This window comes from Pleurodeles waltl, chromosome 1_1, assembly GCF_031143425.1.
Source record: "Pleurodeles waltl isolate 20211129_DDA chromosome 1_1, aPleWal1.hap1.20221129, whole genome shotgun sequence".
Classification (NCBI taxonomy): Eukaryota; Metazoa; Chordata; class Amphibia; order Caudata; family Salamandridae; genus Pleurodeles; species Pleurodeles waltl.
This window is the reverse complement of record NC_090436.1, coordinates 303884848-303907170: the sequence shown is the minus strand read 5'-3', so window position 1 is coordinate 303907170 and position 22323 is coordinate 303884848. Positions and strand designations below refer to the sequence as shown.

General features: G+C 49.7%; 2 non-coding genes and 1 pseudogene across 2 annotated transcripts; all 3 read right to left on the bottom strand.

The window, feature by feature from the left end:
* Positions 1–4588: 4588 nt before the first annotated feature.
* On the bottom strand, positions 4589–4748 carry LOC138292046 (U1 spliceosomal RNA). The gene has a single exon (XR_011202575.1). It is a non-coding gene; the product is annotated as a U1 spliceosomal RNA (small nuclear RNA).
* A 6331-nt stretch (positions 4749–11079) lies between these two features.
* LOC138292065 (U1 spliceosomal RNA) lies at positions 11080–11257 on the bottom strand (annotated as a pseudogene).
* A 5838-nt stretch (positions 11258–17095) lies between these two features.
* LOC138292051 (U1 spliceosomal RNA) lies at positions 17096–17257 on the bottom strand. The gene has a single exon (XR_011202576.1). It is a non-coding gene; the product is annotated as a U1 spliceosomal RNA (small nuclear RNA).
* Between the last annotated feature and the right edge of the window lie 5066 nt (positions 17258–22323).

Genomic DNA, 22323 nt, shown 5'->3' with positions numbered 1-22323 from the left:
AGTACCCTCTCCATGAACTCATGGGAGACGCGGTCGAAGGCCTTTTCCTGATCGAGACAGACCAGCGCAGCGTGGATATTCCGGTCTGTGATGTATTGGATCGTGTCCCTGATCAGTGCTAGGCTGTCCGCCACTCTGCGTCCTGGAACCCCACAGGTCTGGTCTGGGTGAACTAACTCTCCCATAGCGCTCTTGAGTCTATTCACCATTGTCTTTGCCAGGATCTTGTAGTCCACGTTCAGGAGAGAGATGGGACGCCAGTTCTTGAGGTCACATCTCTCCCCCTTATGTTTATACAGGAGCGCGATCGTTCCTTCCCTTAATGTGTGGGGCATGACTCCCTCCTGCTCCATCTCCTCATACAGCTCCAGAAGGTCTGGTCCCACTAGGTCCCACAGTGAAGTGTAGAATTCAATTGGTAGACCATCACTGCCTGGTGTCTTTCCTGACTTGAAGGATTTAACTGCAATGTGCAGCTCCTCCAGAGTGAGGGGTGCGTTGAGGACTTCCCTTGCTGGTGTGGAAACCTTTCTCGGGATACCTGCCAAAAACCTTTCTGCCTGATCCCCATCTGACCTCTTCTCTGAGTAGAGGTCCCCATAGAAATCTGTCACAGCCTTCCTAATGTCTTCCTTGGTGTCACACAAAATTCCCTCCCTGTTGCGCAGTTGAACCAGTGGGGTGTGCGCAGAGTGGACTTTCTTAAAGAAGAAGGAGTTGCATTTCTCCACCTTTTCCAGGTTCTCCACCTTAGAACGGAAGATGATCCTCCTGGATTCCTCATGAAAGTGCTCGCTCAGCTCTTTCTTGACTGCCTCCAGAGGGTTCATGACGTCCCATCCCCGGAGTTGGAGGTCGTGCAGCTGTTGCTGCAGTCTACTGAACTCCCTCTTCCTTCCCCTTGCTGCTTTCCTGCCCACGTTCTTAAAGAAATCCTGAATCCTGCCTTTCACCCATTCCCACCATTCCCCTATGGACTGGAAGGTGTCTTTCATGTCTTGCCACTCACTGTAAGTCCTCCTCAGCTCCTCCTGTACATCCTCTCTCCCCAGCAGAGAGCTATTCAGTTTCCAGGTGCCCGGACCTGTCAGGAACTTCCCTGTTAGTTCCCCCTGAAACCTAATAGCCCTGTGGTCAGAGAAATGCACTGTCACCATGGAGTGCTGCCTGATCCTCACTGATCTAGAGGTGAAAACAAAGTCTATCCTGGATCGCCCAGATCCATCAGGGCGGCTCCAGGTGAAATTCCTGGCGTCCGCCCCCATGGATCCAATGACATCCGTCAGGGAGGCCTCACCCACCATCTCCGCTAGGAGTTTCGCACCATCATCCATCCATCCTTCCTTAGCTCTGGTCCCACATCGACCACCACTCTCTAGTATACAGTTGAAATCCCCACCCATCATGATTGTTCTGGAGGTGACCAGCTGTGGTCTGAGGCGCTGGAACAGCTCCCGTCTCTCACCTACATCAGAAGGCGCATACACATTGATCAGTCTAACCGGTTCTCCTGCCCATGAGCCGTCAACGACAAGAGCCCTGCCGCCTTCCAGCTCGGTGACCGAGTCCACTGTGAAGCACCTCCCTCTGACTAAGGTAGCGACTCCTACAGACCTACTGCTGTTCCCCCCAGACCAAAAAGAAGGCCCAAATGCCCACTGCTGTTCTAGGTGGGTGTATGAAGCTGAAAAAGGGATGGAGCATTCCTGAATCATGTACACATCACATTCCTGGCTGGCAAGAAAGTTCAAGGTGCTAGCACATCTGCGCTTGTCTCTGATACTTCTCACATTTATGGAAAACAATGAAATAGCCATCTTAATTAGTGTTTAAGAGTTTAACTTAGGCTCAAATACTAACTATCAAGTCAGAGTAATTAGCTGTTATCACACAGTGACAAGTCTACTTACAGGGCTGGTCAGGCTCCTGGCGGGTCTCCGGCGCGGGGGCTGTTGTCTTGGCCACCGTTGCTTGGTGCTTCTCTGAGGCTGGCTTGCCCACGTGGCTGGTCTCTGGCTCTTCCTCCTCCATGGAGGCCTCTTCCTTCTCAGCTATTGCTGGCGATGGTGGTGGGGACGCTTTCATGACGCTGGCTAGCGCCCTCATCTTCTGCAGCACTCTGGTGACTTGCTCCAGTTGGTCATCTGGACCCTCATTCCCTGGTTGTTCTTCTTCTTCTGACTCCTCTGGATCGGAGTTGGGGTTGTGGTTGCTCAGGTGTTTCTTCCTGGTCTTCTTTGTTACTTGTGGGGGACTGTGCCTCCTTTTCCTGCGCTCCTGTTTTGTCCAGGGTTCTTCTTCCTGGTTCTCAGAGGCGAGTTGGGGAGCGTTGTCTGTTGGCATACTCTCAGGGATGGCAGGCATTCCTTCTTCTGTGCTCTGTGGCTCCAGGACTGGCGTGGAGCCTTGGTCAGGTTTGACTTGCTCCTGCCTGGGGCCTTTCCTCCTCCCACTTTCCTTGGTCTTTCTGGGTGCTGGGACTGGAAGGCTGGCCACGGCAGCCTCCTCCTGTGCCTCTCTCCCAGGAGGTTTGGCCGCCTGGGCATAGGACTTGGCTCTTTGCGGGCAGTCTTTGAAACGGTGGCCCACGGCACCGCAGAGGTTGCAGGGGGCTTCCTCTTTGCATGCCCTGGCTGTGTGTCCTTCTCTTTTGCAGTTCTTGCACACTTGCACTGTGCAATCTTTAGCGGTGTGGCCCGGTTTACTACACTTGTTGCACAGTCTGGGCTGCCCGGGGTAGAAGAGGTAGCCCGAGTCGCGCCCTAGGGAGAAGCTTGAAGGAGGGTGATGGATTCCATCCGGGGCGGCCGGGTCCTCCTTCAGCTTCACCATGACTGTCCATTTACCATCCCATATTCCATCACTGTCCAGGTTGCGGGAGGGTTCTCTCGTCACTGTGCAGTGTCGGCGTAGGAAGGTGGTCAGGTCCTGGATGTTGACATGCGGGTTGTAGACGTGCACGGTCATCCTCTTCACCTCCAACACGAGTTGGCACTCCAGGTGGAAGTCGGCGAAGGGTTTCTCGTCCCGTCTTGACCAGCACATCTGCCAGTATCTCCTGCAGATTGATTCCGACATGAACGTCAGCAGGTAAGTGCCTTTGGGTGCATCTGACATTATGCACCAAATCTCAGCTGCTGTGAACCCCATCTTGGTCACCAGCAACTCTGTGAAAGTCTTTCTGCTCAGCTCTGGTGTGGAGCCATCCGATTCCACCTTCCTCTGCATCTTCACCGTGTTGTGGAACCAGGGGTTCAGCGGTCTGCTCATCCTGTCCTTGCTGTTGCGGCGTGCCTTGGGAAGGGTCCTTCAGGGAGCTGCAGCAGGTAGGTACTCCTCAGGCCTGCTCCTGGTGGCTGGCAGTGGTTCCCTTCAGGCAGGCAGGGAAGCTTGGCAGGCAGGGGTTCCCCTCAGCAGGCAGGCAGGCAGGCCTCAGTATCCAGGCAGCTCCAGCAGGCAAGGAAGGGTCTCCAGCAGGCAAGCAGCTCCAGCAGGCAGGTGAGAGTCCACAGCAGGCGGTTCCAGCAGGCAGGCGAAGTCCACAGCAGGCAGGTGAAGGTCCACAGCAGGCAGGCAGGTTTCAGCAGGCAGGTATCTTCAGCAGGATGCAGCTCCAGTAATAGCACTTAAAAGTGCCCTTGTGTGCATATAGCACCAGGTAGTTCTTTGGCAGAACAGTGACCTCTAGTGGACACTAAAGGTACTGCAGGCACAGGGTGATCGTGGTGTCTCCCCTGCCAGGTAAGTATGAGTTGGAAGGGGACAGGGCAAGGGGGGCCCGCTTGGCATCTCCCTGCAGAGCGAGGGTGGCATCCACAGAGGCAAGGCCTGAGGCGGGGCAGAGCATGGGCGTGGGGGCGCAAAGTGACCAGCCAAGGCCCCGCAGACCCTTTGGGCAAAGCCGTTGCCTACCCAAAGCTGCTTCCCAGAAGCCTCGGCCGGCCGGCCAGTGAAATTTACATGACCACGCCATCCAGCAGAGCCAATCAGGGCCTTGCTTTCAGGATCCTCTCCATTGCTGAGAATTTGGGCAAGGGTAGAGTACAGCATGCTGACAGGTGGGCTCGCCAGGTGGAAAGAAGGCCCAGAAGCAGAGTTGGAGGCTTCTGAGCCTACAGAACTGCCACTAAGCCCTACTCTAGGGCTAGGCAGTGCTTTTGTTGGCCAAAGCCAGGGAAAAGGCCTGCCGGGGAGCAGGGTTTCGCGCCCTGAGCCCCTCACGCCTTCCCGAATGTTCCCAAACGCGGCAGAACCCTCGCCGGGCCCAGGCCTGGTGGCCTCAGCCATAGTCTTGGCCCCAGAAGGCAAGGGTGAGGACTACAGGCTGACAGCCGGTCCACAAGCCCAGGGGCTTAGCTGAGAGGGACAGACCTGTCACCTAGCCAGGGCCTACTTTCCTCTCTCTGGATAGGTCCCCTGAGTGGGAGGCGGCAGCTATCCCAGCACTCCCCAGGCTCCTGAATTTGCATGCCTCTTCCCCTTGCCCAGCCCCATTTCCAGCCTGCTAGAGCACCCAGAAGGAAGCTGGAGAGACAGCTAAGGGTGCTCCAGAGTGGTTTTTCTTGTTGCCTTTCTTGATACCAGAGATCAGGGGAAAGCGCGAACGCAGTCCCCCACTACCAGAAATTATGCAGTCGAGTATCCCGCATTTGGGGACATCGCAGGGGTCAGCACATCGGAAGTGCAATGGATGAGCCTCACCCTGGGAGAAAAACCTTTTTTTTTTTTTTTTTTTTTTTTTTAAGTTTCAAAAACCTTTATTAAGTGCTTTAAGTAGGCGATACATAGGTTTTTAAAGAGTGGTACCTCTTCCCTTAGGAAGGGCAGTCCACTTCAACTTTGTTTCAAATCACATTTTAACAACACAGTCAGTTTACATATGAAATAAGTAGTAAAGGGGGTTTGGTTTCTTGGGGCAGTGTGGGGAGTTTAGTGGGAAGGAGGGGTTAGGGTTTACAGTTCTTCCTCCTTCTCACCCTCCTTGTTGTCCTTGTCTGTGTAGTCTCTCAGCAGGTTGAGTACCATTCGGCGGCACGCTTCCCTGCTCACCACCTCCCCGTTGGTCACCAGTCGGGTCCTGGCATACAAGAGGATGTCCTTTATGCAGCAGAGGATTCTCCAGCATCCTTGGATAGCCTCCACTGAGTGTGTCTTTGGAAACAGCCCATACAGCACAGAGTGGTGAGTGATGTTTGGGTATGGGATGTGGGCTTCCATTTCTTGTTTTAAGGCTACCGGCAGTCTCTGGGCAAAGGGGCAGGCCCAGAACAGATGGTATGTAGTTTCCTCTGCAGGGCATCCCCTTGGGCATTCTCTGTGTGGGCACAGGCCCCTGCTGTGCATGAATGACCGGACTGGCAGTCCCCCTTTCACGGCCATCCATGCAATGTCTTTGTGTCTGTTGGTTAGGGATGGGGAGGATACATTTTCCCACACCCTTGTTGCTGTCGCAGGTGGCAGGTCGCTCACTGGTTCTGTGGTGTCCCTGGACCTGATTAGTCTGTGGATTGTCCTGGGCTTCCATAGGCTTGGTGTGACACAGTTCAGCCCAAATTCCACCACAAACTTCTCAATCTCCTTGTAGTACCAGGGGAGGTCCCAGTTGAACATTGTTGCATTCTCCCACTTATCCCATCCCAGTCTTCTCCATACTGGGAGCAGGAAGAAGCGGAAGACCCTGTAAGCTGAGTGGTCCTTGTTCTCGTTCGTCAGGGTTATTCGGACGCAGCCACACACAAAGAAGGCTCTGAGGATTGTCGGGATGTCAGGGACTGCCTTCCCTCCCTTGCGATGCTCCTTGTGCATGACTGTCCTTTTCACCCTGTCCATCTTTGAGTGCCAAACAAAGTGGAAAACCATGCTGTTCACAGCCCGTGCTACGTTGGCCAGGAGTGGCCAGGCCTGTGTGACATACTGCAGCACGGGCAGTGCGTCGTTCCTGAGCACCAGAGCCTTTCCTTCAATGCTCAGGTGTCTCAAGCTCCAAAAGCCCAGTTTCTGCTTGACTTTGGCCAGGCGTTCGTTCCAGCTTTTCGCCGCCGCTCCTGGTCCCCCAAACCAGATACCGAGGATCTTTACCAGTCCTGCCTCAACGGGGAAAGGGAGAGGCTCGTTACATAGGTCCCAGCGGCCAAAAAGCTTTGCCTGTGATTTGTCCACGTTGATCTTTGCTCCTGATGCTTTGCCAAAGTCCTTGCATGCCTCCAGCAGGGACTGGACCGATTTCCCATCCGTGCAGAAGAGGGTGACGTCGTCCATGTACAGCGAACACTTGACTTCTTTCTTTGCGTCTCCTGGTGTCGGGATCCCTCTGATGTTCGGGTTCTTCCTGATGTACTCCGCGAGTAGCTCTATAACCAAAACAAACAAAGAGGGCGAGAGCGGGCAGCCTTGTCTTACCCCAGACCTGATAGGAAAGGGGTCTGTTTTCCAACCATTTACCATGACTGAACTGAAAATGTCTGTATACATTATTCTAACATAATTGCAGAAGCGCTCCCCCAGCCCAAAACCCTGCAGTACCCTCTCCATGAACTCATGGGAGACGCGGTCGAAGGCCTTTTCCTGATCGAGACAGACCAGCGCAGCGTGGATATTCCGGTCTGTGATGTATTGGATCGTGTCCCTGATCAGTGCTAGGCTGTCCGCCACTCTGCGTCCTGGAACCCCACAGGTCTGGTCTGGGTGAACTAACTCTCCCATAGCGCTCTTGAGTCTATTCACCATTGTCTTTGCCAGGATCTTGTAGTCCACATTCAGGAGAGAGATGGGACGCCAGTTCTTGAGGTCACATCTCTCCCCCTTATGTTTATACAGGAGCGCGATCGTTCCTTCCCTTAATGTGTGGGGCATGACTCCCTCCTGCTCCATCTCCTCATACAGCTCCAGAAGGTCTGGTCCCACAGTGAAGTGTAGAATTCAATTGGTAGACCATCACTGCCTGGTGTCTTTCCTGACTTGAAGGATTTAACTGCAATGTGCAGCTCCTCCAGAGTGAGGGGTGCGTTGAGGACTTCCCTTGCTGGTGTGGAAACCTTTCTCGGGATACCTGCCAAAAACCTTTCTGCCTGATCCCCATCTGACCTCTTCTCTGAGTAGAGGTCCCCATAGAAATCTGTCACAGCCTTCCTAATGTCTTCCTTGGTGTCACACAAAATTCCCTCCCTGTTGCGCAGTTGAACCAGTGGGGTGTGCGCAGAGTGGACTTTCTTAAAGAAGAAGGAGTTGCATTTCTCCCCCTTTTCCAGGTTCTCCACCTTAGAACGGAAGATGATCCTCCTGGATTCCTCATGAAAGTGCTCGCTCAGCTCTTTCTTGACTGCCTCCAGAGGGTTCATGACGTCCCATCCCCGGAGTTGGAGGTCGTGCAGTTCTTGCAGCTGTTGCTGCAGTCTACTGAACTCCCTCTTCCTCCCCCTTGCTGCTTTCCTGCCCACGTTCTTAAAGAAATCCTGAATCCTGCCTTTCACCCATTCCCACCATTCCCCTATGGACTGGAAGGTGTCTTTCATGTCTTGCCACTCACTGTAAGTCCTCCTCAGCTCCTCCTGTACATCCTCTCTCCCCAGCAGAGAGCTATTCAGTTTCCAGGTGCCCGGACCTGTCAGGAACTTCCCTGTTAGTTCCCCCTGAAACCTGATAGCCCTGTGGTCAGAGAAATGCACTGTCACCATGGAGTGCTGCCTGATCCTCACTGATCTAGAGGTGAAAACAAAGTCTATCCTGGATCGCACAGATCCATCAGGGCGGCTCCAGGTGAAATTCCTGGCGTCCGCCCCCATGGATCCAATGACGTCCGTCAGGGAGGCCTCACCCACCATCTCCGCTAGGAGTTTCGCACCATCATCCATCCATCCTTCCTTAGCTCTGGTCCCACATCGACCACCACTCTCTAGTATACAGTTGAAATCCCCACCCATCATGATTGTCCTGGAGGTGACCAGCTGTGGTCTGAGGCACTGGAACAGCTCCCGTCTCTCACCTACATCAGAAGGCGCATACACATTGATCAGTCTAACCGGTTCTCCTGCCCATGAGCCGTCAACGACAAGAGCCCTGCCGCCTTCCAGCTCGGTGACCGAGTCCACTGTGAAGCACCTCCCTCTGACTAAGGTAGCGACTCCTACAGACCTACTGCTGTTCCCCCCAGACCAAAAAGAAGGCCCAAATGCCCACTGCTGTTCTAGGTGGGTGTATGAAGCTGAAAAAGGGATGGAGCATTCCTGAATCATGTACACATCACATTCCTGGCTGGCAAGAAAGTTCAAGGTGCTAGCACATCTGCGCTTGTCTCTGATACTTCTCACATTTATGGAAAACAATGAAATAGCCATCTTAATTAGTGTTTAAGAGTTTAACTTAGGCTTAAATACTAACTATCAAGTCTGAGTAATTAGCTGTTATCACACAGTGACAAGTCTACTTACAGGGCTGGTCAGGCTCCTGGCGGGTCTCCGGCGCGGGGGCTGTTGTCTTGGCCACCGTTGCTTGGTGCTTCTCTGAGGCTGGCTTGCCCACGTGGCTGGTCTCTGGCTCTTCCTCCTCCATGGAGGCCTCTTCCTTCTCAGCTATTGCTGGCGATGGTGGTGGGGACGCTTCCATGACGCTGGCTAGCGCCCTCATCTCCTGCACCACTCTGGTGACTTGCTCCAGTTGGTCATCTGGACCCTCATTCCCTGGTTGTTGTTCTTCTTCTGACTCCTCTGGATCGGAGTTGGGGTTGTGGTTGCTCAGGTGTTTCTTCCTGGTCTTCTTTGTTACTTGTGGGGGACTGTGCCTCCTTTTCCTGCGCTCCTGTTTTGTCCAGGGTTCTTCTTCCTGGTTCTCAGAGGCGAGTTGGGGAGCGTTGTCTGTTGGCATACTCTCAGGGATGGCAGGCATTCCTTCTTCTGTGCTCTGTGGCTCCAGGACTGGCGTGGAGCCTTGGTCAGGTTTGACTTGCTCCTGCCTGGGGCCTTTCCTCCTCCCAGTTTCCTTGGTCTTTCTGGGTGCTGGGACTGGAAGGCTGGCCACGGCAGCCTCCTCCTGTGCCTCTCTCCCAGGAGGTTTGGCCGCCTGGGCGTAGGACTTGGCTCTTTGCGGGCAGTCTTTGAAACGGTGGCCCACGGCACCGCAGAGGTTGCAGGGGGCTTCCTCTTTGCATGCCCTGGCTGTGTGTCCTTCTCTTTTGCAGTTCTTGCACACTTGCACTGTGCAATCTTTAGCGGTGTGGCCCGGTTTACTACACTTGTTGCACAGTCTGGGCTGCCCAGGGTAGTAGAGGTAGCCCGAGTCGCGCCCTAGGGAGAAGCTTGAAGGAAGTGATGGATTCCATCCGGGGCGGCCGGGTCCTCTTTCAGCTTCACCATGACTGTCCATTTACCATCCCATATGCCATCACTGTCCAGGTTGCGGGAGGGTTCTCTCGTCACTGTGCAGTGTCGGCGTAGGAAGGTGGTCAGGTCCTGGATGTTGACATGTGGGTTGTAGACGTGCACGGTCATCCTCTTCACCTCCAACACGAGTTGGCACTCCAGGTGGAAGTCGGCGAAGGGTTTCTCGTCCCGTCTTGACCAGCACATCTGCCAGTATCTCCTGCAGATTGATTCCGACATGAACGTCAGCAGGTAAGTGCCTTTGGGTGCATCTGACATTATGCACCAAATCTCAGCTGCTGTGAACCCCATCTTGGTCACCAGCAACTCTGTGAAAGTCTTTCTGCTCAGCTCTGGTGTGGAGCCATCCGATTCCACCTTCCTCTGCATCTTCACCGTGTTGTGGAACCAGGGGTTCAGCGGTCTGCTCATCCTGTCCTTGCTGTTGCGGCGTGCCTTGGGAAGGGTCCTTCAGGGAGCTGCATGAGGTAGGTACTCCTCAGGCCTGCTCCTGGTGTCTGGCAGTGGTTCCCTTCAGGCAGGCAGGGAGGCTTGGCAGGCAGAGGATCCCCTCAGCAAGCAGGCCTCAGTATCCAGGCAGCTCCAGCAGGCAAGGAAGAGTCTTCAGCAAGCAAGCAGCTCCAGCAGGCAGGTGAGTCCACAGCAGGCGGTTCCAGCAGGCAGGCGAAGTCCACAGCAGGCAGGTGAAGATCCACAGCAGGCAGGTATCTTCAGCAGGATGCAGCTCCAGTAGTAGCACTTAAAAGTGCCCTTGTGTGCATATAGCATGAGGTAGCTCTTTAGCAGAACAGTGACCTATAGTGGACACTAAAGGTACTGCATGCACGGGGTGCTCATGGTATCTCCCCTGCCAGGTAAGTATGAGTTGGAGGGGGACAGGGAAGGGGGGCCCGCTTGGCATCTCCCTGCAGAGAGAGGGTGGCATCCACAGAGGCAAGGCCTGAGGCGGGGCAGAGCATGGGCGTTGGGGCGCAAAGTGACCAGCCAAGGCCCCGCAGACCCTTTGGGCAAAGCCGTTGCCTACCCAAAGCTGCTTCCCAGAAGCCTCGGCCGGCCAGCGAAATTTGCATGACCACGCCATCCAGCAGAGCCAATCAGGGCCTTGCTTTCAGGATCCTGTCCATTGCTGAGAATTTGGGCAAGGGTAGAGTAGAGCATGCTGACAGGTGGGCTCGCCAGGTGGAAAGAAGGCCCAGAAGCAGAGTTGGAGGCTTCTGAGCCTACAAAACTGCCACTAAGCCCTACTCTAGGGCTAGGCAGTGCTTTTGTTGGCCAAAGCCAGGGAAAAGGCCTGCCGGGGAACAGGGTTTCGCGCCCTGAGCCCCTCCCCGAACGCTCCCAAACGCGGCAGAACCCTTGCCGGGCAGAGCCCTCGCTGGGCCCAGGCCTGGTGGCCTCAGCCATAGTCTTGGCCCCAGAAGGCAAGGGTGAGGACTACAGGCTGGCAGCCGGTCCACAGGCCCATGGGCTTATCTGAGAGGGACAGACCTGTCACCTAGCCAGGGCCTACTTTCCTCTCTCTGGATAGGTCCCCTGAGTGGGAGGCGGCAGCTATCCCAGCACTCCCCAGGCTCCTGAATTTGCATGCCTCTTCCCCTTGCCCAGCCCCATTTCCAGCCTGCTGCAGCACCCAGAAGGAAGCTGGAGAGACAGCTAAGGGTGCTCCAGAGTGGTTTTTCTTGTTGCCTTTCTTGATACCAGAGATCAGGGACAAGCGCGAACGCAGTCGCCCACTACCAGAAATTATGCAGTCGAGTATCCCGCATTTGGGGACATCGCAGGGGTCAGCACATCCGAAGTGCAATGGATGAGCCTCACCCTGGGAGAACCTTTTTTTTTTTTTTAAGTTTCAAAACCTTTATTCAACCCTTAAAAGACAGAATACATGTTAGCCAATCCATGTTTCAGGTGGCACGATATTGGACCAGGTGAAAAACCGCACACAGTGCCAAGGCCAACACCAGGTTACCGAAGTAAAAGAAACTAAAAGCAGGAATGTTTAAAAGCAATGGGATAAAAGAAAAAAAACAAAGATCAATCCCAAAAAACACAGCAACTCCTGTGTTAGAAAAAAGCCCAAACTAAAAAATAAACCATCCATCACCCATGATCACTACAACACCATTCCAAATAGGTAGGCACCTTACCCTTCAGACATATATCTTTACACAAGTAATCGTGGACCAAGGAACAACCAAGAGCATAGACCACTTGTAGGGAGAGATCAACACCTTTGAAAAGTAGAAGATTTCTAGCCCTCCACAAAGCATCCTTCAAGCAATTCACCACTATCCAAAACTTCTGACATGGGGAGCTGGAAACGAACAGGCCAAAGATCACACCCTCTCTAGACAAAACCACATCAGAATTCAGGGAAGAAAGCCACACTTCCGCCTAAGCCCACACCTGTTGTGCCATGGGGCAGTACCAAAAGAGGTGGTCACAAGATTCTTCTGCCAAACAACCCTTCCTGACACAAAAGGGTGCCCTAGAACATCGTCTCCTAAACATAAAAAGGCGGAGAGGCAGGCAACCATGTGCTGTGGACCATGCCAGGTCACAATGGATATTTTGAAGGTACCGTACAGAAACATTTGCCCAAATAGCCTTAGAAGCCAGGTCTGAAAACCCCCTGACTGGTACCTGCTGCTGGTCCCCAGTAACAGATTTGCGAATGAGCCTAGGTGAGATCAAGCCCAAAGGAATTGCGTGTAAATTGTGAGTCCTAATGAATTTCCTGGCATAAAAGTAAGCAAATGGGCAGGATTCTGAATGAGGCATGCTATTTGAGACAACCATGCCCCATGTTCTGCACACCAGAAAATTCAGCCAGAAACTGGCAAAAAAAGACCTCTTCCTCTCTTCCTTATCCAGACAAATACTCCCTCTGATCATGGTGCAAATAAACAAAGATTGCAAAGCGAGACCAATGTCTGGAGCACTCTTGCCACCCAAAACCACAGGCTTTAACATGGTCACGCGAGCCACTCGTTCTTGCTTTCCTCCCCAAATGAACTGAAAAACCCACCTCTGTAGTAGTGTAAGGCAGTGTCGGGGGACGGGGTAAACCACTGCAATATACAGAAGGCACAATAGAAATTCTGCGTTTGCAAAAAATATTTTACCAGTCATAGTAAGTGACCGCTAACCGCAAAGTGCAATCTTCTGCTTTACCTTGGACATGCATTCAGACCAGCTCTGCAAGCTACCACCCTCACCAAAAAAAGACCAAGAACCTTGACGCGATCTTGCACTTCCTTAAGGCCCCAGTCCATCTTATCTTCCTTCCAGTTGACGTACAAACACTCACTCTTTGCCAGGTTAATCCTCGATGACGAAGCAAAGGAAAACCTACTACAATACCATAAAACCTGGCGGATGGAAATATTATCTGTACAAAAAACAGATACATCGTCCATATAAGCAGAGGCAATGACAGAAACCCCCCTACCTCCAGGGACAGGGATCCCTTTAATCAGTTCAAATCAAGCTCAAAACATTGTTTCTGCAGGACAAGGATGTAGGGCAGTACACATTAATAAGGCGTAAATCATGTCCATTGCATGTAACATCCACACATAGTAGTCTCCCTTTAACCACATGTTGTACCTTGTGAATACCAAAGTCAGAACTGCAAAATAAAATGCCTATCCCTGCATTTCGGTCAGAATAACAGCCTGACCAGATTGAAGGGCCACAGGTCCACATTTGCTGCAATTTTGTGTCCTTAGAAAGTTCTGGGATAGCACATTCCTGTAAGAAAATGATGTCTAATTTTTGCAGACTCAAAAAGTCAAAAATGGATGAACATTTCACATCATTACCCAGGCACTTGGCATTAATACCTCCCAAGAGAAGCATCAGGAAATATCTGAAAAACATAAACATTGTAAAAAGGTACTTCTAGTCCAATTTCCTATTTCTTTTCTTTGTCTTCCGCTTTATCACAGGGGTAAAAGCATCCTCCCCTGTCACCGCTTGGAAATTACGCCTATCATCCTGTGCACACAAGTCCCTGGAGTCATTGCTCTCAAACCCAGTCTCTTCTGTGTCATCACCCTCTTTCTCCTTCCTTTTTAATGAGGTTGAGACATCCATTGCAGCTTCAACCTCTTCCTCAACAAAAATGTCATCCTTGCCCCACTCAACTCCCTCATCAGCAACCGCAGTGTCAGAGAAAGAAGAGTGTTCCAGGGCTGTACAGGCATACTCTATCTCACTGCAAGAGTCTGTAGAGGAAGGTGTAGACACTGTACCCAGAGTACCAACAGCATTTGCAGTGCCAGATGATGCGGGTTCTAGGGAGTGCTGGCTTAAAGTGGAAAATACCTTAGGCGTAACATACAGACTGTCATCCATAACAGTGCCATTTGGCTGTGGAGCAGAAGGCGGAACAAGTTGCACCTGGGGTGCGTCAAGAGCTGCACCTGTGGTGGAAATCAAGGAAGAGCCTCCAGCACTGACGATATCATTCCTTTCCACAGCACTCAGGTGATGTTGGGCAACACCTCCCCTAGTGGCTCTGGAGGATGTCTGCTGTGAGTGGACAGCCAAATCCAAATCAGGTGTGGGAGATATGATTGGCTGATCAGGAGCACCTGGTGAAGCTCCCTCATTAGGTTCCATGCAGTTCCCAGCCTCATCAACTGCACCTGCTTGCTTTCCCACCAAAAACGGTGCACCTTTCCCAGAGGTGACTTGCTCCACAGTAATATCCACCTTTGCTTCAGACAATGATAAACCAGGTTGGAGAGCAAATCTTCCCTCCTCCAAACCAAGCCTGAGTAATTCTTCCTCCTCTTCCTCAACATCTTCCCTTGACCTCCCTCTACTCTGGTGGGGAGTGAAAGGTTGCTCCAGCCGTGCTGCTTTAATTTTAAAGGCATAGGAGGAGGTGCAGTTTTTAAACTCATGCTCAGTTGAGCCACAAAGATTGCATGTTTTTTCAGCCACACAATCCTCAACTTCATGTCCAGGGTTTCTACACTTAGTGCAGAAAGGTGCAGTACAATCCTTAGCCAAGTGCCCCTTGTAGGAGGCTGGCCTGGCTTATAGTGGGTACCTTGTGGTACTTACACCCTGTGCCAGGTCCAGTTATCCCTTATTAGTAGAATAGATGTGTTTCTAGCAGCTTAGGCTGATAGAAGGTAGCTATGGCAAAGCAGCTTAGGCTGAACTAGGAGACATGCAAAGCTCCTACTATACCACTTATATCATATAGCACAATATCATAAGAAAACACAATACTCAGAGTTACTAAAAATAAAGGTACTTTATTTTAGTGACAATATGCCAAATTTATCTCAGAGGATACCCTCACTTAGGAAGTAAGTAATATACACAAGTTATATGTACAAAAACCCAAAACAGGTAAGTAACAGTAGGAAAAGTAGTGCAAACAATGTAGAATCACAATAGGATGCAATAGGTGAACATAGGTCTAGGGGCAACACAAACCATATACTCCAAAAGTGGAATGCGAATCACGAATGGACCCCAGACCTATGGGAGGTTGTAGAGGGTCACTGGGACTGTAGGAAAACAGTACGGGTGTCCAAGATACCCCACCCCAAGACCCTGAAAAGTAGGAGTAAAGTTACCCTACTACCCCAGAAAGGACACAATAGTCGTGATAGGGGATTCTGCAAGAACCACAAGCACCAGCAAAAAACTGAAGATGGATTCCTGGACCTGAGGACCTGTAAAGGAAGGGGACCAAGTCCAAGAGTCGTGATAGTGTCCAGGGGGGCATGAGCCCAGAAAACCCCGGATGAGGGTGCATAAGGGCTGCCTCAGGGTGGAAGAAGCCGAAGATTCTGCAACAACTCAAAGGACTAGGGCCCGTATTTATACTTTTTGACGCTAAACTGCGCTAACGCAGTTTAGCGTCAAAAAATTTTGCGCCGGCTAACGCCATTCTGAAGCGCCATGCGGGCGCCGTATTTATTGAATGGCGTTAGCCGGCGCAAGCAGACCGGCGCTGCCTGGTGTGCGTGGAAAAAAACCACGTACACCAGGCAGCGCCGGCGTTGGGAAAAATGGCGCTAGGGCGTCTTAAAAATGGTGCAAGTCAGGTTGACGCAAAAAATCGCCTCCACCCGATTTGCGCCATTTTTAACGACGCCCAGACGCCATTTACATGACTCCTGTCTTAGTAAAGACAGGAGTCATGCCCCCTTGCCCAATGGCTATGCCCAGGGGACTTATGTCCCCTGGGCATGGTCATTGGGCATTGAGGCATGTAGGGGGGCACAAATCAGGCCCCCCTATGCCAAAAAAATATATAAAAAAAAAAAACAATTATACTTACCTGAACTTACCTGAATGTCCCTGGGGTGGGTCCCTCCGGCCTTGGGTGTCCTCCTGGGGTGGGCAAGGGTGGCAGGGGTGGTCCCTGGGGGCTTGGGAGGGCAGCTGTGGGCTCATTTTGAGCCCACAGGTCCCTTAACGCCTGCCCTGACACAGGCGCTAAAATCCGGCAGCAAATGCTGGGTTTTTTGCCCCGCCCACTCCCGGGCGTCATTTTTGCCCGGGAGTATAAATACGACGCATTTGCGGCGCAGTCATTTTTTTAGACGGGAACGCCTACCTTGCATCTCATTAACGCAAGGAAGGCATTCACGCAAAAAAATGATGCTCTTTCCTCATACTTTGGCGCTAGACGCGTCTAACGCCAAAGTATAAATATGGCGTTAGTTTTGCGCTGAATTTGCGTCGAAAAAAACGACGCAAATTCGGCGCAAACCGAGTATAAATATGCCCCTAGGAACTTCGCCTTTGGATGGAAGATGTCCCACGGCGTCCTGGGTGTTGCAGAAGTGTTTCCACACAGAAATACCGCAAACAGGCCTTGCTACCTGCAAGGGTTGCGGTAGAGGTTTCTCCTGGGGACCAGGAAGGACCAGGATGTCGCCCCTTGGAGGAGGAGACAGAGGGGGCGTTCAGCAACTCAGAGAGCCCACGCAGAAGCAGGCAGCACCCGCAGAAGTACCAGAACAGGCACTTAGAAGATCTGTGAGCTCAGTCACAAAAAGAGGGTCCCACAACATCAGAGTCCAACTCTGCGGGTTGAGCATTGCAGGACAGAGTGCTGGGGACCCAGGCTAGGCTGTGCACAAAGGAATCCTTGGAGAAGTGCACAGAAGCCGGAGCAGCTGCAAATCACACAGTACACCTTCGTGATCATGGTGTCTCCCCTGCCAGGTAAGTATGAGTTGGAAGGGGACAGGGCAAGGGGGGCCCGCTTGGCATCTCCCTGCAGAGCGACGGTGGCATCCACAGAGGCAAGGCCTGAGGCGGGGCAGAGCATGGGCGTGGGGGCGCAAAGTGACCAGCCAAGGCCCCGCAGACCCTTTGGGCAAAGTCGTTGCCTACCCAAAGCTGCTTCCCAGAAGCCTCGGCCGGCCGGCCAGTGAAATTTACATGACCACGCCATCCAGCAGAGCCAATCAGGGCCTTGCTTTCAGGATCCTCTCCATTGCTGAGAATTTGGGCAAGGGTAGAGTACAGCATGCTGACAGGTGGGCTCGCCAGGTGGAACGAAGGCCCAGAAGCGGCTTTTGAGGCCCTTTCCCAGCATTCCCCAGGCTCCTGAATTTGCATGCCTCTTCCCCTTGCCCAGCCCCATTTCCAGCCTACTGCAGCACCCAGAAGGAAGCTGGAGAGACAGCTAAGGGTGCTCCAGAGTGGTTTTTCTTGTTGCCTTTCTTGATACCAGAGATCAGGGGAAAGCGCGAACGCAGTCCCCCACTACCAGAAATTATGTAGTCAAGTATCCCGCATTTGGGGACATCGCAGGGGTCAGCACATCCGAAGTGCAATGGATGAGCCTCACCCTGGGAGAACTTTTTTTTTTTATTCAAAAACCTTTATTGATTTAAAAAAGCATATTTACATGGAAGCCAATCCATATTTCAGGTGGCACAACATTAGTCCTTGCGAGAACTGTGCACAATGCTTAGTTCAACACAAAGGATTACAATATTCTTATTATAATCAAAACTAATAAAAGCTGTAATGCAAATGAAACTCAGCAACAAAGGATTTTAAAGTCTTGGAAACTGGATTCCAGAGACTTTTTACCCAAAAATTAGTCAAGCAGCAATAGACTAAATTAGCGTCAGCCTAGAAAACAGGGAATAATTCCTATTTTTATAGAATCTAATTGAATATTGTGGATAAACCATTGGAATCAACCATGATCATCCCAAGCCCAATCTGCATATGCAACATTTTTGCCAAACTTCAATATGTCATTGCATAAATAGTCTTTGGTCAGAGAACGAGGAAAGGCATATATAATATCGGAAGGAAGATCAACTTTTTTAAAGAGAAGTAGGGTGCATGCTTTCCAAAGAGCATCCTTTATGCAATTAATAATTATCCACAGCTTTTGGCAAGGAGAGTGTGGTTGGCCGGGTTTAAGGACGACATGAAGCTCTAGGTTAGATTTCGAATGTGCTTTATTGAAGAATATAGTGGAGTGACAAATAGATCTTTCTCAGTATTTCTTGTATTGTTTCCTGGATAGCTTCTATTTCGTTTCCCTGGATCTTCACCTCTTCTATGTTCTTTTCTTCTCTTTCAGGGCTCCCAGGAAGCGCATGCGTGGAGAAGAACAAGAGAAGTATTGGTAAGTGCTTTTATTCTCTGTCTGTCTCTTTTCCTTTTCTACCCCCTCTTTTCCTTCCTCTTCTGTCTTTCATATGTCTTGCTCTCTCTCTTTTCCTTTCTCTGTTTCGGTTGTTACTGTATACTCTGTTTCTCTCTTTCTATTGTCTCTTTCCTCTCAAGGATTCTGTGTCTCTTTTCTTCTGCTACTATCTTCTGCTGTACTGGCTTTCCCTTGATTCTCGTAGCCTTACTGTCCTCTTACTGAACCTCTCTATCTTTCATGGATTAATTCCTCTTACAACGCCTTCTCCTTCCTTTGCTGCTGTTTAGTTGGTTTGCTACTGAGGCCCTTCCTCTCGGTGCTGTAACTACTGTGTTGCTTTGTACTGTATCGGTTTTATACCCCGGTGCGTTCTTTTATTGAGTGTGTGCCCTTAACAAGTGCCCTTATTTCCTTCTCCTTTTCTTTATCCCGGCCACACACTCCCCCTTGCTTTTATTTCCCTGCTCCTCCCGTCCTCCCGCCACTCTGGTTCCCCTCAGTTTGGTAGGGACACGCACCTGAGTGTGCCACACTTCTCCAGAAGTGTGGCGGGGTTCCTCGCTCTGCCTCCCGGGGCCACCGCGGAGTTCGTTCTTCCGCCTGCCTCCTCCTCTTCTCTCCTGCGGTGGGATATTCCAACGACGCCGCTCTCCTCTTCCTCCTGGTTGCGCCCCTCTCGTCTGTGGGACGCCGGCTTCCATTCCAGGTTCCGCGGTTCCGCTTCCTGGACTCAGCGTCACGGCCGTCAGGGACATCCGATTGGTTCCTGCTCCAGGATGTTCCCGAGCACCTGGGGCAGTGTCAGCACCAGTTGGTGTTCTGTGCGGGCTGTCTCTGATCGGGCCATCACAGAGAGTCTGATTCAATTATACCAAAAATAACAATATCTTTTGTCAAGACTACATCTGCATTAAGGCGAGAAAGCCAGGGTTTCGCAATTGCCCAAACCTTCTGTGCTACTGAACAAAACCAGAAAAGATGACTTACTGATTCTTCAGCAAAACACTTTTTTCTCACACAAAGAGGGGACCTAGTGAATCTCCTTTGAAACATAAACTGAGGCAAAGGTAAACAACCATGAATACCATTCCATGCCAGATCTCGGTGTTCATTACTAAGATACTTAACTGACACATTGGCCCATATTGATTTTGACATTTTAGAGGAAAAACCACTAACTGGAAGTAATAGCTGTTCTCCAGTAAGAACTTTCAGTATTAGTTTTGGAGACAACAAATCAATGGGAATCAAGCTAATGTTTTAACATTGTTCTGGCAAAAGAGTACACAAAGGGGCATGATTCGGAATGTGGAACCATATTTGGCACCTCCTTTCCCCAAATTCTACGAACTGAAAAGATTAACCAAAAACAACAAAAGAAAGACCATTTCTTTTCTTTTTTAACTTGCCAAATGCTTCCTTTGATCATATTAGACATGAAAACTGCAAGGATTCGTGGACCAATGTTTGGAACATTTTTGCCACCTTGGAGGACAGGTAAATACGTTTTCACACGGGCTATCCTTTCATGAGCTCCACCCCAGATAAACTGGAAAACCCAACTCTGAACATGAGCTATGTAATCACGAGGCATGGGAAAACCACTGCTACATAGAGTAAGATAGAAAGTAATTCTGCTTTGGACACTAGTATTTCCCTGACATAGAATGTGTTCTCAGGCTCCAAAAGGCATTTTTTTTTTTTATTCTACTCATACATTCCAGCCAATTGCAGTCATTCCCACCTTCTCCAAACAAAAGGCCAAGAATCTTAATGCATTTATGGACAACTTTAAGTCCCCAATCCAGATTTGGTTCGTTCCAACGAACGTATAAGCATTCACTCTTGCTGAAATTAACTTTCGATGAGGCGGCATAGAAGAAACAATCACAGTACCATAGAACCTGACGTATGGAGACATTATTCGTACAAAACACAGATATGACATCCATATATGCAGAAGTATCAATTGAGCTCCCCATGCCCCCTGGGGGAGAAAATCCCTTAATGAGTTTGCCAGCCCTCAAAGTAGCCAGAAAAGGTTCAACAGCTAGAATAAATAATAGAGGAGATAAAGGGCACCCCTGTCGTACTCCAGATAAAATAGGAAAGGAATCAGTGAGAGTACCATTAATTAAAACTCTACTGTAGCAATTTGAATACAAAAGTATGACCCAAAATTTTGTCTGTTGCCTTTCTTTTTAAAAATTAACTTTATACAACCCTCCCTCAAGGAGATAGGAAGGGAGTTAACCATAAGTGAATGTGAAAATACATTAAGAAGTTCAGGACCTAAAGTATCCCAAAAGGTAATATAAAACTCCACAGGTAGGCCATCAGAGCCAGGAAATCTCCCTTTTGGGAGACTACGGGCTGCACTATCTATATCTTCTAGTAAGATATCAGAGTCTAACCTGTCTTTATCATTGTCAGTCAAGAAAAGCTGCAAATGTTGGAGAAATACATTTGTAACTGCCTCATCAGAAGTACTTACAGCATACAAATCATTATAAAAATCACATACACATTTGCTTATAGCATCTGTAGTGGTATGTTTTATGCCATCAGAGTTACAATAGTGTCAATCATTCTGCCTGCTGTCCTGACATTTTGAAAAAAATAGCGAGAGCATTTTTCATTCTCTTCAACATGTTGAGCCCTACTTCTTAGGATTAATCCTTTAGTGAAATCAGAGTACAATAGAGAAAACTTTTGTTTGCACAACAAAAACTCAGACTGCACAGGGAAACCCAGACCTAACAGGCGAGAAAGATTCTGCAACTCTGATTGGAGATGGTGAATTTTCCTTTTCCTCATTTTGGCCATTTTAATCCCCTCACGAATAAAAAAGTTTTTGGTACGGGCTTTAACATCCTCCCACCATTCACATACATCAGGGAATAACATTTTTAGAGATTGCCAATCCTTGAAGTGATATTTGAACTTTTCGCATATAGATTTATCTTCCAGAAGCTTAGTATTAAGCTTCCACAGACCTTTGCCCCTTTGGGGTATGTGTGCTAGAGCTAAACTTACTTAAATAAGGTGGTCAGAGAAAAATACCGGGATGAGTTCTGCTGTAAGGACCTTTATAGAAGGACAGGTGAAAATAAAGTAAATTCGGGATTTAGTAGGAGAATTAGGGCTAATACAAGTAAACCCAGGGTTTTTGGGATGTCTAACTTTGTATGTGTCCTGTTAATGAAAATCAGAAGTTAGATTTAAAAATGTTCTAGAACTGGAATCTAAAAGTACAATAGAAAGAGACATTCTATCATTTGTATTTAGCAAACAATTAAAATCTCCAGCCATAATAACAAACTTATCACACATCAGATACTGGGGTAGTAGATTAAGGATACCTTCTCTTTCAGACAGCGAATTTGGACAATATACATTTATAAGGCGAATATCATGCCCATTCAGATTACCATCAACACAAAGTATTCTACCTTTAACGACATGATGTATCTTCTGGATGGTAAAAGAAGAGGACCTGCGAAAAAGGATACCAACTCCAGCATTACTATCAAGATTGCAGCCAGACCAAATGGAAGGGCACAATCCCTCTGTCCTTCAATATTGCATCCTTAGAGCCATCTGGTATAGCGCACTCCTGAAGAAAAATAATATCCATGTTCTGATTTTTTAAGACATCAAACACAGATGAGCATTTAATGGCATCACCTAGACATCTAACATTGATGTTGCCTATGAAAAGCGTCAGAAAAAAATAATATATATATATACTTTATCAAAGTTTTCGAGAGTCCATCTTCTTAGTCTTACTTTTAGTCTTCTTTTTCTTAACTTGAGTAAAGGGGTCATCTTTATCTGGCTGAGGTTTAAGGTGGTCCTCAACACCCAGGGCAGCATAATCCTTAAGAGTTGATACTTTCTACTCCAGATGCCTCTGCGTCATCATATTCTGATTCCTTCCTTTTTAGGGATGTTGAAAAATCCATGGCCACCTCAATCTCTTCAGCAGGAATATCACCTTCCTTACCCCAGTTTATCATCATCTGCGCTACCACAGAATCGGAAAAGGAAGCAGAAGACAGCTCCACGGCCTTGCAGGCATAGTCAATCTTTGCCAGAGTATCACCTGGGGGAAGTGGAGACTTTCCTTTATTTATAAAGCAGGAGCCTAAATTGGAAGAGGAGATTTTTTCATTTGCAATGTTTTCTTCACTATGTTGAGGGAACAGTTCAGGGGAGACAAAACAATTATCAGCATTTTTTGTGTGAGCATCAGGTCTCAGGACCTCTGGTTCGCAAGAAGGACGCGAGGGA